This window comes from Pleurodeles waltl, chromosome 12 (assembly GCF_031143425.1).
Source record: "Pleurodeles waltl isolate 20211129_DDA chromosome 12, aPleWal1.hap1.20221129, whole genome shotgun sequence".
NCBI lineage: Eukaryota > Metazoa > Chordata > Amphibia > Caudata > Salamandridae > Pleurodeles > Pleurodeles waltl.
Window position 1 is genome coordinate 657,355,643 of NC_090451.1, and position 15,320 is coordinate 657,370,962.

General features: G+C 48.7%; 1 protein-coding gene across 4 annotated transcripts in view; it reads left to right on the forward strand.

The window, feature by feature from the left end:
* Window positions 1–15,320, forward strand: part of ZBTB7B (zinc finger and BTB domain containing 7B) — a 122,977-nt gene that overhangs the window by 104,209 nt on the left and 3,448 nt on the right. The gene's annotated exons all lie outside the window — the stretch shown is intronic.

Here is a 15,320-nt window from a genome sequence, read left to right on the forward strand (position 1 = left end):
GGTCCTTTCTAAACCAAGCAGGGTTTTAGCTAGAATACAGGGGTTTTTAAAGGCCCATGTGAACTGTGCAAAGGCTCTCCCAAATCAGTGCTCTCCTAAACCACACGTGTTGCTACATGATGGGAACTCTGGGATCGAAGTGCCCTTCTAAACCATAAAGGCGTTGTTACATAGGAGAACCATACAATCAAAATGCCTTTTCTAAATCTCATGAAGGTTTCAAGCAACAGTATTTCCAATATTGTAGAGCTAGATAAACTATACAAGGGTTGTAACATAACTGACCTTCTAGTATCAGTGCACCTCTACACAAAGTAAGGATGTTGCATGACATGAAAATCAGTGCCCTCTGTAACCAGGGTTGTTACTTGCCAGAACGTTTATGATCACAATTTCTTCCCATTAGCTTGTAAGTGTTCCTACATGCAGAACATTACCACAGTGACCCCTAAACTGTGCATGGATTGATATAATACAGAACCTCCACCTTTCTTGTACCCCGTAAAACTTGCAAGGGATGTTACTTAACATAATTGCGAGTATCACAGTGTCCCAAAAAGCATGCGCGATTGGTACATGTAGGAAAGTAGCCTTTTTCTAGCATGGTTACCCCCACTTTTGGCATGTTTGTCAGTGTGTTTGACTGTGTCTACTGGAAACATGCTAATCAGGACTCCAGTAGTTATGCTCTCCCCCTTAAATTATGGTTATAGGATACTGGTAATCCAGTATTTCATCCACAATTGGCATACTGGTGCCTGCTTATAAGTCCCTAGTACATGGTACCTAGGTACCCAGGGCATTGGGGTTCCAGGTGATCCCTATGGGCTGACGCATTTCTTTTGCCACCCATAGGGAGCCCATGCAAAGGCTTCTGCAGGACTGCCATTTGAGCCTGCGTGAAAAGGTGCATGCACCCTTTCACTGCCATTTACATTGCACCAGGTCACTCATAGGTCACCCCTATAGCAGGCCCTTCAGCCGTGAGGGCAGGGTGCAGAGTACCTGTGTGTGAGGGCACCCCTGCACTATCAGAGGTGCTCCCACGACCTCCAGGACCATTTTCCCAGACTTTGTGAGTGTGGGGACGCCGTTTTACGTGTGTACTGGACATAATGTCCAATGTCCAGCTACATAATGGTAACTCCGAACATAGGCATGTTTAGTATCAAACATGTTGGAATCATACCCCAATGGTTTTGCAAGCATTGGTTGAATGATTCCATGCACTCTGAGCGCTCCTAAGAGGACCCCCAGTATTGCCATTACAGCCTTCTGAGGTTTTCCAGGCAGCCCCAGCTACTGCCACCTCTCAGACAGGTTTCTGCCCTCCTGTTGTTTGAGCAGCTCAAGCCTAGGAAGGCAGAACAAAGGATTTCCTTTGGCAGAGGGGTGTTTCACCCTCTCCCTTTGGAAATAGGTGTTACGGGTTTGGGAGGGGTAGCTTCCCCAAGCCTCCTTGAAATGCTTTGAAGGGAACCCCCAAGTCCCTGCTCTGGCGCGAAACTGGACATAGGAAAGGGGAGTGACCACTCCCCTGTCCATCTCCACCCCAGGGGTGGTGCTCAGAGCTCCTCCAGAGAGAGGGTCCCTGGGTTTTGCCATCTTGGATTCCAAGTTGGCAGGGCACTCTGGGTGGTTCTTCAGATTCGGATTGCAAGACTCCAGCAGGAATCCTCTCTATCCTTTACTTCACCTTCTTACCGAAGAAACTGCATCTGGACCCTCCAAGAACTCCACAACTGCAACAAAGAACCTGCAACAAAGAAGCAAAGATGACTTCTGCAACATTGTAATTTCAGCTCCTGCCAGCAACTGCAACTGTTTTCCGGTTGTGCATCCTCAGAGGACAGCCTGTCTTCAGTCTGCACCAGAAGAACAAAGGAATCTCCCTTTGAGTGAAGGAGTCACTCCCCTGCTTCAGCAGGCACCTCTCTGCATGACGACCAGTTGTATGGGACCCCTCTCCTGACAAGCTGCTTGGATCCTGCATCACGGGTGGTGGACTGAAGTGGTCCTGATGTCCAACTGTCCAACTTTCGTGTAGATAAGAGCTTGCCACCCCAAACAAGACAGTACCCCAGTGCATTGCATGTTTTGCAGTTGCCAAGGCTTGTTGCCATCCTTCTACAAACTTCTTCGTGCACCATGCAGCTCCTGCCCCCAGCACTCCTTCCTGTGACGCAGAGCTTACTGAGTGGTTCTCCGGTGGCGTGGGACCCTTTGTTGTAGTGCTGCGTGGGCCTTCTTTTGTACCTTTTTTGTCCCTGTGCTGTGGAACTCCTGTGAGCACTACCTGGTCTTCTGAGGGCTTTCTGAGTTGCTGAGTCCCCTCTGGCTCCCCCTCCTAGGTAGAGTCCACCAGGTCCCTCCTGGTCCTGGGCAGCGCCATTTTCCGCTAACTGCGAGCTTTGGGTGTACCAAGGTTTGTTGGCGGAATACAGCGCCGCAAATCAGATTGCAATCATCCATTCGGCGTGAGACACCTTCTGCACCAACCAGGAACCCGCATCTGTCTTCTTGGGGGCAGTACTGACTGTTGTTCTTCACTAGTGGTTCTTTTTTTGCACCTTCATCCGGGTTAGCAGGGGCTCCTGTTCTCCCTGGAATCTTCAGTGCTTCTTGGACTCGGTCCCCTTCTTCCACAGGTCTTCAGGTCCAGGATTCCATCGTAGGTGTCTTGCAGTCTCTTCTGGTTCTTGCATAATCTTCTTTCTTGTGTTCTTATGTGTTCAAGGAAAGTTACTGTGATTTACTCCTGCTTTTGCTGGGCTCTGGGGTGGGTTCTATTACTTACCTTGGGTGTTTTCTAAAACTCCCAGTGCCCCTCTACACACTACACTTGCCTAGGTGGGAAACCAACTTTCGCATTCCACTTAGTATATGGTTTGTGTTTCCCTGCAGGCCCATTTCTAACTATTGTGATTTTCACTATTTGCACTGTTTTCTAACTGTTTTTACAGCTATTTCTGCCTACTGTTGTATCTGTTTTGTGTATTACTTACCTCCTAAGGGAGTATAGTCTCTATGGTATTTTTGGCGTTTTTTTCACCAAAATAAAGTACCTTTATTTTTGAAACACTGAGTATTTTCTTGTGAGTACTGTGTGACTACAGTGGTATTGCATGAACTTTGCATGTCTTTTAGCTCTAGAGAGCCTGGCTTCTAGACACTGCCTACATCTCACTAACAGGGGATAAGTGGACCTGGTATAAGGTGTAAGTACCTTAGGTACCCACTACAAAACAGGCCAGTCTCCTACAGTACAGGACTGGACATCCTGCTTCGTTGTGCAAGGGATGAAGAACATTTTCCAATAGCAGCATGAAACCAGGGCCATGTGCCTTGTACAGCAATATCGATGAAGCTACATGACACCACCGAAAATGACACTGGGTGCACATGTAAGGTACCATGGGAGCCAGTGGATGCCAGATCCACATTTCCATGCCTCTTCAGGATTGGGTTGTGGACCCTCGAGATTTTGTTGGTCCTTACTTTCTCTTTAAGTTTTTTTTTTTCCCCTCAAATTCGTCTTAAACTTTGTCACCCCATAGGTAATGGGGCTTCGTTTCAAGAGAGCTGCTGAAAACACTTGCCAGTGTCAGATCCCCTCAAATACTTTGTGGGGTGTTTGGGCCTGTTGCTGCGTTGACCAGTAACTTGTGTGCGCTTATGCAGTCTTAGGCCATTAGGAAGAGGCACACAAACATCATCTTTGCACTTAAGGAGAAGTGATGGGCTTTGCATTGGAGGAGCCATTCTCCCAAGTGACATCAGGGTAGACACAAATGGAGCCATTACTCTTCCTCCACTCACCAAAAACAGAAAGAAGCCCAAGAGATCCAAGGAGGCATTTTGAGACATGGATTTGTCTTTTGAAGCATCCTTGCTTCAATTTATCATATCACAGCTAAATGTTTCTCCTGCTGGAACCCTCTCAGGAGCAGATCGATAAATTGCCAAAAGTCATCACGGCTTCTGGCTCACTCCCACAGATCGCAAAGGTTCTTTATGCTCTGACCTTGGCCCGAGGCATTCAGAACCCATTACTTCAAGTGCACTCGTGTTTCCTCCGGTATTAATGCAGAAACCAGGGCTTCAGCACTGGTGGCTGCACTTGTTCCGGGCTCCACCAGAGTTGGTATAAGATCCGATGACTGATCTTATTTCTTTTCAGGAAAGATCAACTTGTTATCTAAAGGAGATTGGGCCCCTTGAATCCTCCAATAGTCAAGGAGGAATCCATAGGCTAGATGCATGACCTATATGGGTTTATCTCCAATACACTGCATTTCGAGATTGTGACGATTTTTAGGGATGAGAGCGACGATGATGCAGAGGTTTGCTTCCTCCTCCGCAGAGTGACACTAGCTTTCTGGCCAACTTCCAGAATGCGCGTTGTTTGGACACCTCTTTTAAGGTGGAATTCCCCAGGTGTAACGGGTTCAATCTCTGCCATACAGGCTCATTTTCAGCTGTTATTCAGCATACAATGGAAACTTTAGAAATCCGCATGAACACAGAGCAACCAATCACCCCCCCGCCCCCCCAAGAAGACCTTGCCTGATAAAAAAATAACAGTACAAGATCTATTTTGCCCTTAAATGAGGCTTTACTCTCTTTTATCAAAGAAACTTGGACAAACCTCAGTCCACCCCTGCCCTGCTATGATCCACATCCATAAAACTGAGGCCGATCGCTTCAAACCTGCCTTCTTCTGATGGATACAACTACCTGTGGATTCCTCACCTAATGAATACTCCCATGGCGCCAGCATTCGACGGAAATCTTCTTACTAGTCTCTGCACGTCGACGAGGACGTCACTCTAGCCCACGCGACGCCGTCTGACGTCATACAGGCAATAAGAGGTCCTCGACGACGTGCGGACGTCAGTTCCCTTTTTTCCGTGCATTCGAAACGGTTATCTTCGAGGGAGCAACTGTTACTTTTTTGGTTACAGTGTATTTTTGCTGCGTAGTCTTTCGCTGTGGTAATAATGTCGCAGAGAAAGTCTGGATTTAAGCCTTGTCGTGAGTGTGGAGGCAAGATGTCGGTGACGGATCCTCATTCCGATTGCCTTTGGTGTTTGAGCTCCGACCACGACGTCTCGACTTGTGATTCATGCCAGCACATGAATCCAAAGGCCCTCAAGGAACGTGAGGCGAAGCTGTTTATGGCTAAATCGAAGGAGAAGCATCACAAGAAGTCTTCTTCTCCAAGACATCGGCGTCATCGAGACTCCCGGCGCCGTAGAGAATCTCGGCGTCATTCGAAGGAGACTCGTTCCAGGTCTTCGGATCGGCGCCGAAGGACATGGGAGATCAGTCCCACGGTTACGCCGCATCCTTCGACGCCGTTGCCCTCTCCGGCGTCTCCAACTTCACCTGGACAGGCGTCGGTGATTGAGGTATTGGAGCCTCAGGTGTTTTCTCCGGCGCAGACGTCGAGGCCGGCGTCGGGGTCGCCTCCGAGACAGGCACCTCAGTATCCGGCTTTTCCCACCCCTGGAGCCGATAGTTCCGCATTCTTGAATGCGATGTATGCCATCTTCCAACAGATGGCTCCAGGGGGTGCTCCGGCTGGGCCTTTTCTTTGGGTGATCCTGCGCCTCTTCGGCCGGCACCCTCTATGCCCTTTCTTCCTTTTGGGAACGTGGGCTCGGCGCCAGTGTCGGCGCCGGTGGCCGCTCCGGTGGCTTCAGAAGGATTGGCCCCGGGGATTTCCATCCCGTCGACGTCGGGATTTCGGCCTGTGACTCCGGTGGGTCCATCTGCTTCAGCTGCTCTTTTGTCGGCGCCGAAGTTACCTGTGGCGCCGGACGTGGCGTCGGTGGCTTCTGAAGATCGGCGCCGATCTTCGACTTCGGCGGAGGCATTGTCGACTCCGCGTATTGAACAACGACTTCATTCCAGGAGACGTGCTCTCCGTGTATTAGAAGAGCAGGAGTACCTACGAGCCCTGGAGGAAGGAGAGCTAGAGGACTCGGTGATGGGCTGCGTGGACTGGAGTCGGCCAGTGGGCTGGACACTTCCCCTGAGTGGGATCTTTCGTCCCCTGGGGAATATACTGAGGAGGCTGCTTCCTTTCATGCAGTGGTACGGAAGGCAGCTAGTTTTTTGGACCTGCCTTTGCCGGTGGTGGAGGCTAAACAAAACCTTTTAACAGAGGTGCTACATCCGGCCTCAGCTGCGGCTGAGCCTCTGTTGCCATTTAATGACGCTCTGCTGGATCCGGTGTTAGAGGTGTGGAAGAGGCCGGTATCTTCCCCAGCAGTTCACAGAGCCGTGGCCAGGAGGTATCGGGCGGCTCCGACTGACCCTGGGTTTCTATCTAGGCACCCTACGCCGGAGAGCTTGGTGGTGCAGGCCTCCTGTTCATCCAAGTCAGCGCCTGGTTCTTTCCCGACGGTGCCTGGGGACAGAGATTCAAAGAAGCTAGAGGCGCAGTCGAAGAAGATTTTTTCGTCCTGCAGTCTGGCGTTAAAAGCCACCAATGCAACCTGTATCCTGGGGAGGTATATTCATGCTCTGATGGATGACATTTCCTCATCGTTTACAGAGCTTCCCCAGGGTCTTTTGGATCTTGTCTCAAATGCCCAGGCTGCTGCGACCCAGATTATCCAGACGGGACTGGATACCACCGACTCGGTAGCCAGAGCAATGGGCACAACTGTGGTGGCAAGGAGACAGGCCTGGCTCCGTAACTCGGGTTTTTCTGCAGATGTACAGTCCACATTGTTGGATCTCCCGTTTGATGGGGACAAACTGTTTGGAGCCAAGGCTGATTCGGCCTTGGAACGTTTTAAGGAAAGCAGGGCCACGGCTAAGTCGTTAGGGCTCCAAGCTCCTTCTTCCACGGCCTCTTCCAGATTTTTCAGGAGGTTTCGTGGATTTGGGCGTGGCTCTTCCTCCTCTTCCTTTCGGGGAAGATATCAGCAACCTGCCTCTTCCCATCCCTATAGATCTTTCAGGGGGAGAGGTAGGGTTCGCACCAGAGGAGCCTCTCAGCAGCACTCTGCCTCTTCCTCATCCTCTGGCGGGGTGCAGCAGGGGAAGCAGCCTTAGGCTTCCACCATTTCCCACTCACTCCTCTCCTGTAGGGGGAAGATTACAGCATTTTCTCACCAAATGGAAGACTGTTACAACGGACACTTGGGTTCTCAGTATTGTGGGAAAAGGCTACACCCTTCCCTTTCGGGAGTTCCCGCCCCTCATCCCGCCCGCCCTTCTTATTGTTCAGAAGAACACCTCCTGTTGCTAGAACAGGAGGTACAAGCCCTCCTTTCCAAGGGCGCGGTGGAGTTGGTCCCAGAGCAGGAAAGGGGTCGAGGATGTTACTCAAGGTATTTCCTGATTCCCAAGAAGGATGGTCGTTTGAGACCAATTCTGGACCTGAGGATCTTGAATTGGTTCCTCAAGCAGGAAAAATTCAAGATGCTGACCCTAGCACAGGTGCTTTTGGCGTTGAACAAGGAAGACTGGATGGTGTCTGTCGACTTGCAGGATGCTTACTTTCATATCCCGATACTCAAGTCACACAGGAAGTATCTCCGGTTTGTGGTGGGATCGCAACACTATCAGTTTGCGGTCTTTCCGTTTGGTCTTACTTCAGCACCTCGAGTCTTCACGAAGGTGATGTCGGTGGTTGCGGCAGAACTCAGAAGGAAGGGGATAGCAGTATTCCCTTACTTGGACGATTGGTTGATCAAAGCCAAGTCCCCGGAGCTTGTGTCGCATCATCTGCAGTCAACAACCCAGTTGTTGTTCGACCTGGGTTTTTCGGTGAACGAGCCCAAATCTCACCTAGGGCACTCTCAGCGCCTCCTGTTCATAGGGGCAGTACTGGATACAACATTGGGTCGGGCCTTTCCTCCGCCTCAGTGGATTCAAGATATTCAGGATTTGGTTCCAATGTTTCAAAATGGAGCGGTAGTTCCAGTCCTCAAGGTCCTTCTCCTGCTCGGTCTTTTTGCCTCCTGCATTCTGTTGGTCACGCATGCTCGCTGGCACATGAGGGCTCTTCAGTGGTGCCTCCGAAGGCAGTGGTCTCAACACAAAGGGGATCTAGAGGGTACTGTCAAGATCTCCAGAGATGCTGCTGTGGATTTGAAGTGGTGGATTGCAAGCAACAATCTTTCACAAGGAAAGCCGTTCCAGCAGTCGCCACCAGTGGCCACAGTCATAACGGATGCTTCCACTCTAGGGTGGGGAGCTCATCTGGGGGATCTGGAGATCAAAGGTCTTTGGTCTCCAGAGGAACAGATGTTTCACATCAATCTGTTAGAGTTACGGGCTGTACGTCTGGCTCTCAAGGCCTTCCTCCCTTCCCTTCGTGGTCAGTCGGTACAGGTTCTAACGGACAATACTACCACGATGTGGTACATAAACAAGCAGGGAGGAGTGGGGTCGTACCTTCTCTGCAGAGAAGCTCTTCGACTATGGTCCTGGGCAAAGGACCATCAGATTTGCTTGATAGCAAACCATCTGGCCGGAGTCTTGAACGTGCGTGCGGACAGTCTCAGTCGCCATTTCTCGGCAGACCACGAGTGGCGTCTCCATCCAGATCAAGTCTGTTTAATCTTCCAGAGGTGGGGGTTTCCTCGGGTAGATCTGTTTGCCACTTGAGAGAACGCGCATTGTCCGTTGTTCTGCAGCCTCCAGTATCCGATGCAGGGAGCGTTGGGGGACGCGTTTCAAATAACCTGGTGCGGCCAGTTGCTTTACGCGTTTCCTCCCATACCCTTGATTCCTCGAGTATTGAGGAAGATTCGCCAGGACCGGGCTCTAGTCATCCTAATAGCTCCGGATTGGCCAAGGAGGGTATGGTACTCCGACCTTCTCCAACTCTCAATGTGCCCTCCGCTCCGTCTCCCTTTCAGGGCAGACCTCCTCTCGCAGTCGCAGGGGCAGGTTCTACACCCCAACCTCCAGAGTCTGCACCTACATGCCTGGAGATTGAACGGGGCAACCTGAGTTCCTTCTCTCTCCCGCCTGAGGTAGTGGATGTTATATTAGCGGCCAGGCGACACTCCACTAAATCTATCTACGCTAATAGATGGTCTAAATTTGTTGCGTGGTGTGGAGAGAGGCAGATTGATCCTTTGCATTCTCATCTATCGGACGTTTTGTCTTTTGCTCTGTCTCTAGCGCAGAAAGGTTGTGCAGTGGCTACCATTAAGGGTTATTTATCGGCCTTGTCAGCCTTCATATGTCTTCCAGACCAACCATCTTTATTTAAATCCCCTATTGTTATCAGATTCCTGAAAGGTCTTCTAAATAAATATCCTCCAAAGCCATTTGTTATGCCGCAATGGGATTTGTCCTTGGTCCTGACTTTCCTTATGGGGTCCCCTTTTGAACCTATGCATTCTTGCCCCTTAAGGTATTTGGTTTTAAAAACAGTCTTCCTGATAGCTATAACATCAGCAAGGAGAGTGAGTGAGTTGCAGGCCTTATCAGTAAAGCCCCCTTATACAACTTTTTATGGGGATAAGGTGGTGTTGAGGACCAAGGCTGCTTTCCTCCCGAAGGTTGTTTCACCCTTCCATTTGGCTCAGGCAATTACTTTGTCCACGTTCTATCCTCCGCCTCATCCTTCCAAAGAGGAAGAAAGACTGCACCGTCTGGACCCAAAGAGAGCGTTGAGCTTCTTTATTGATAGAACAAAGGATTTCAGGCTGGAGGATCAGCTGTTTATTGGATACGTGGGCAAGAGGAGAGGAAAGGCAGTCCACAAGAGAACACTATCCAGGTGGGTTGTTCTTTCCATTCAAATCTGTTACTCTTTGGCAAAGAAGGATCCTCCTGAGGGCATTAGAGCTCATTCCACCAGAGCTAAGTCGGCCACTTCGGCCTTGGCCAGAGGTGTTCCTGTGGTCGACATCTGCAAGGCCGCAACTTGGTCGTCCCTTCACACTTTTGCAAAACATTACTGTTTGGATTCTGAGGTTAGAAGGGACGGCCATTTTGCACGGTCAGTGCTGCAGGATTTCTTGGTTTGACCATTTAGGCACCCACCGCCGGGCGTGGTACTGCTTTGGGACTCTATTCATTAGGTGAGGAATCCACAGGTAGTTGTATCCATCAGAAGAACAAGTTACTTACCTTCGGTAACGACTTTTCTGGTGGATACATTAGCTACCTGTGGATTCCTCACGGTCCCACCCGCCTCCCCGTTGCCTTTCTGGTCTTACCAAGTAATCCTTGAGTACGCTCCTCTTGGTCTTTGAGGGTGCAATAGATGTTGTATATTATATTTATATATATGTATATATGTATATATCTTTGTGTATATACTTGATGTGTATATATATATTTTAAAAAGAGAGTTATATATATATATAAAAGATTTACAGTTATTCATGCAATGTTGTGTATTTTTACAATGTAATGGGATGTTGCCTTGCTCTTTCATTGCATTGCCTGGTTGTTCTCATGCACGTAAAAAATGATTGGTACTGACGTCCGCACGTCGTCGAGGACCTCTTATTGCCTGTATGACGTCAGACGGCGTCGCGTGGGCTAGAGTGACGTCCTCGTCGACGTGCAGAGACTAGTAAGAAGATTTCCGTCGAATGCTGGCGCCATGGGAGTATTCATTAGGTGAGGAATCCACAGGTAGCTAATGTATCCACCAGAAAAGTCGTTACCGAAGGTAAGTAACTCGTTCTTCTGTCCACAGTTTGGTCATGCAGTTATGGTGCTGCCACAAAAGCCAGTTGCACATTGGCCAGTTATTCCCAAGCACTTTGGAAGGTGGCCACCCTTGCCATCCCTAGACTCCTCTCATGCAGGAATCTCTCAGACCCTTGATTCAGAGTGGCAGTCCCTGCAAATCGAGTTAGACTTAGTGGAGGCGGTTGCCGGCTCCATGGCCACGGGAAATGTCATATCACCATATGTAGATGAGGCTGTTAAAGCCAAGCTACCAGACATGCTATTTAAGGGCCAGTGTCTCTTCATAGGAGGCTGAGAATTCAAAAGAGCAACTTAATCTGGAAAAGCTGCAACCAGGGCCTTCAGGCTTCCTTGCGAAGAAAGTTCCTCAACAGTGGCAGAAATCCTGGGGTTTCAGAGCAGGTTTGTGCCCGACCTTAGTAAGTGTCAGTGCAGAGCACTTTAGGGTTAAGAGTGTGCACACCCTGCCCTTCCCTCACTCCCCACTCTCCTTCCTTCCGCTGGCACCGACTTTAGCGACTGTTTCCGCTGTAGTTTAGCCGGTACCTCAGAACTAGCGAAGGTGGCGGGGCGGCCTCACCGCTAGACCTGCCGCGTTGGAACTGGGGGACCAGGTTCGCGTCGCTGCCATCGGTCTAAACAGCCGGTGATTCTGGGGAATTCACTTAACCCCTGTGCCTAAAAGTTGACACAAAAAAATGCGACTTTGTGCAATCTAACCTCGTGCTATCCGCTTTGTTGCCCTTGGACCAAGTCTGCGCTGTAGAAAACCGCACATCATAAATAAAACATATAGAACTGCGCCCACAAATATGGTGTTGCAAGCTTTAATTTGACGCACGTTATTTATGACAATAGTGAATGCTTTGGTAGACGCTTTAGGTACATTTTAGGTCTAAGCCAACGTTGCCATCTTGTGGTTACGTTGTATTACTGCATTTTATTTAATTCAGTGTGCATTAATTCCTACTGTCAGAATTGGGGTAATGGGAGGGCCCCCAGTCTCCGAAAGTGGACTGTTTTTTTTCTTCAGATCTCTCCGCGAGTGGTGCTGGTTCTGCCACCATAACCTTTCAGTTTTAAATTTGGCATTTCTATATGATTGATCGTTTGACTTACTTTTTAGCTGGTGGAGGAAGATCCCATATCAGCACATTGAATGTAAAATATGTTTCAAAGCCCACCAGGATTTTTTAAAACCAAATCCTGACACTCAAGTCTGGAGGTTGTAGAAGACACCGCTGACGCTTGTTGCAAGCACAGCCAAGGAGAGCCAGGCCCAAAAGAGATTGGCACCTCTAGTCAGACCTCGTCTTTTACACCTGGTACAGGTTTAGAGTATGTAATAAGTGCCTCTGACTTGAAGGATGAGAGTTCCTCTTGTGTGCAGACCAGTTTTCTAGACCGGACTGTGCATCTGTGCCTCTCAGGAGTATGGCAAGGGCCCACTTTACTGCTGCAGTGCTCGCGGAGGCCAGGCCGCTCCTGAGGACCGTGTTTCCCAGGGCTGACCGCTACCCTGAACAGGTTCCTCTACCCTTACCAGAGGGGTCTAGAAGATCAAGAACAGGTCATCTCTAGTAATCCCGATTGCCGCATCTTGTGTCCATCAGGATTCGTTCTAGATCCAGTTCCTCCAGCCCACCAAACCTAGTTCTGGGAGGAGCCTAGCGTCCACAACCAGCATGTCCGAACGCATCAGCCTGGGCCCAAGGAGGTTAGCAATGACAGGAAGCTTTTAAAGGACTGTCCTGAAATCAGGAAGGTAAAAACAGTCATTCCACAAGGAAGCCCATGGAAACTGAAGAAGCTGTGGAAACATCCTAATATCTCCTCTACAACGAAGGAAATATTGTCACCCGCCTTGTCCCTGGCCAAGGCAGGCATGCACTAATTAACTCTGATGCCTCACTTGTCTGAAATGCATTCTTTCGCACTGAGGCTCAAGGGTGGGTGAAGAAGGCTTTTTCTGCACTTCCAGCATTTTAAAGTTTGCCCCTGTAGTAACCCGGCAGCCCTTGCTAAGGTTGGCTTTCATGACTTCTCTTGCAGGCTGCTTTGCTCTGTTCTTTGCTAGGTCCCTTTTCTTCCATTACGAAAGCATGACTCGCTCACGAGGTGCCAGGTGAGCTTTGAGAGAACTAAGGTAGCCCTTTGTTGCCCTCAGCGTAAAATGCACCAGTATTACTATGATGGTACATTTTATTTCCATATGGGTTCTGCATTTTATCGTCTTGTGGTATGGTTTAGATGCTTTCTCCGGAGTCTCTGCTGGAGATCTGAAGGGCATCCATGTGTGCATGTTTAAGCATTGCTACTTATGTGGGCTTTCCTACCATGCCCATGTTAGAATCGGTGAGGCAGTTCTAAGTCACTCTGTGACTTCCAGTTCCTTCTGAGTGACTGCCAGGTCATTTCTTCTCAGGTCCACATCTGCTCTGACAATGCATCGGAGGACAGTACTTTTATTCTTCTTAGCACTAGCACTGCGTTGCATTTAAATGAAGAATGGCAAACATTCCACAGGCTGCCTGCCAGGTCCGGGTCACCCAGGAGTGTCACTGGGGGGAGCGGGGGGAGAAAAAAAGGAGGTATGAAACGAGATAGTAAATGTAGCGGATAATGTGGGACGCCATCTTGTGTGGTGACGTGAGCAGCCTATTGTACCTGCCACTGCTCATGACAAGGGGGTGGCATGAAATGCCTACTGTGAACATCTGTTTCAAATGACTGGAAAGTGAATTATTGTTGCCAGCGGGTGAGCAGTTTTGTTGTCACCCTATGGGCGACCCTACCCCGAGACAAGCTTGTTCATGCACACCTGTCTGTTAACAGATAACTCAAATAAGATAGTTTTTAACAATCCCATGTAAGGGAAAGGCATATTCATCGATCTCAGAAATCAAGGGAGGGAATTCACAGTTTATCTGCGAAATAGCTGAAGGCGCGTCCTTCACAGAGCGCTTAATGAAACGGTGTGGTGTGGCCATAGATTGTGGTCCTGAGCAGCCTGAAGAGAGCGAGTGAAGCAGTATCTCTGAAATTTATCCTGGAGATAGAGAACCCCTTTGTGTCCCGCTTGCTGTACAGGACAAAGGGATTTTTTTAAACGGAAGCCAGGTGGGCGCATGCCTATATGATGAAACATGCTGCTCTCTTTTAAGGTAAAACAAATAATCAAGGAGCCGTATCATACAGTTGTTGGAGCCTCCAGTTAAGCACCTTGGAGCCATCAAATAGAGTCCGTAGTCAACCCTCAGCGATATTAAGGTCTGCACCACTAATATGTAACTAAAAAGGGAAGATTTATTTCACCATTTTGTGGTGGAACAAACAAATGGACACCACCTTATTAATTTGCTGAGATAGTGATAGGTTATCCTCTAGGTAGATACCAAGATTCCATACTACTATTCTTGGTGTAGGTTTGGGGCCAACTCAGTCGGACCAACTTGTCGTACTCTGACCAAAAACAAGTACCTCCATCTTGTTCTTATTAAGTTTAAGTACATTATTCATCATACTGTTGGCAGTAGCTGATAAGCTTTGAAAGATGCGCAGTTCTGCTGTGGTCTGTCAACTATTATCACAATGTAACAGTGCGATGACTATTGGCACAAGCATTTTTGTACCCCTTCTAGAACCTCAGGAAACAGCCACATTTCTGGCAACTCGGTATCACTGCTGCACCCATGAATGTTCCCATCCACCAGTCCTAATGTGTCTAGTTACTCATTATCATTGATGCACTAGTGATTGTCTGTCTTATCAAAGATGTAATGCCATACCACGTCACTCTGCATCTTATCGCTTAGGCACCGTTGTTCATGTCCGTCAGCATGTGCCATACTTGGACTGGGCATAATGACAGCCACGCTCACAATCAGAGTATTCCTTTGACAAAGAACGAGCTTCTGGTCCTTCTCTCAGGAGTCAGATCAGAGATGCATCAATAAAGGAAAGATTTCATTCTCTTTATATGTGACCTCGCCCACTCTAAAAGTGGCATGCTTCATCATCAGGTCCACCCCAGCCCTTAAAAGCCAGAGTGGGCTTTACCGAAATTCCGGGAGCACTTGAATGTATCCTACCGGACGTGTAAAGATTAAAAATACCTCACTTTTGCTAAGGCATCCCTTCAATAGTGGTACAAGTCGGTATAGGTTACAAGAAAGAAGGGAGGGAGGGTTCCCTAGGATATTATGGTCCTAAGACCCTCACCTAAGCTATCAACATGTTTCAGCCACTACAACTGGCCTACAAAGACGTTTCCGCTCTCTCTTACCGGGATGTTTGGAGTAAGACGCTGGACGATTACCCAGGCTTTGAGGCCCCAGGCATTGGTAATTTTAACTAAGATTCCCTCCATAACTACATAAAGCTTAGAGGCTTTGAGATAACCAGGACTGCCACTTAATGAAAGAAGTAAGTAAAACAAGAATCTTTCTACTAGAACTCTACAACTTCAGTTAGTTTGTCTTGTTCCAAGGTAAGTTGCATGAGTTCATAGGGGTGTCCAACTTTGAGATTGAAAGTGGAAGCAGGGTAGGGTTGAGTATATATTGGTCTGGCTCAGTATTGAAAGTTTTTCCTAAATCTTTGTCTGTTACCATTTGTATTTCTCATTTAGTGCTGTTTTT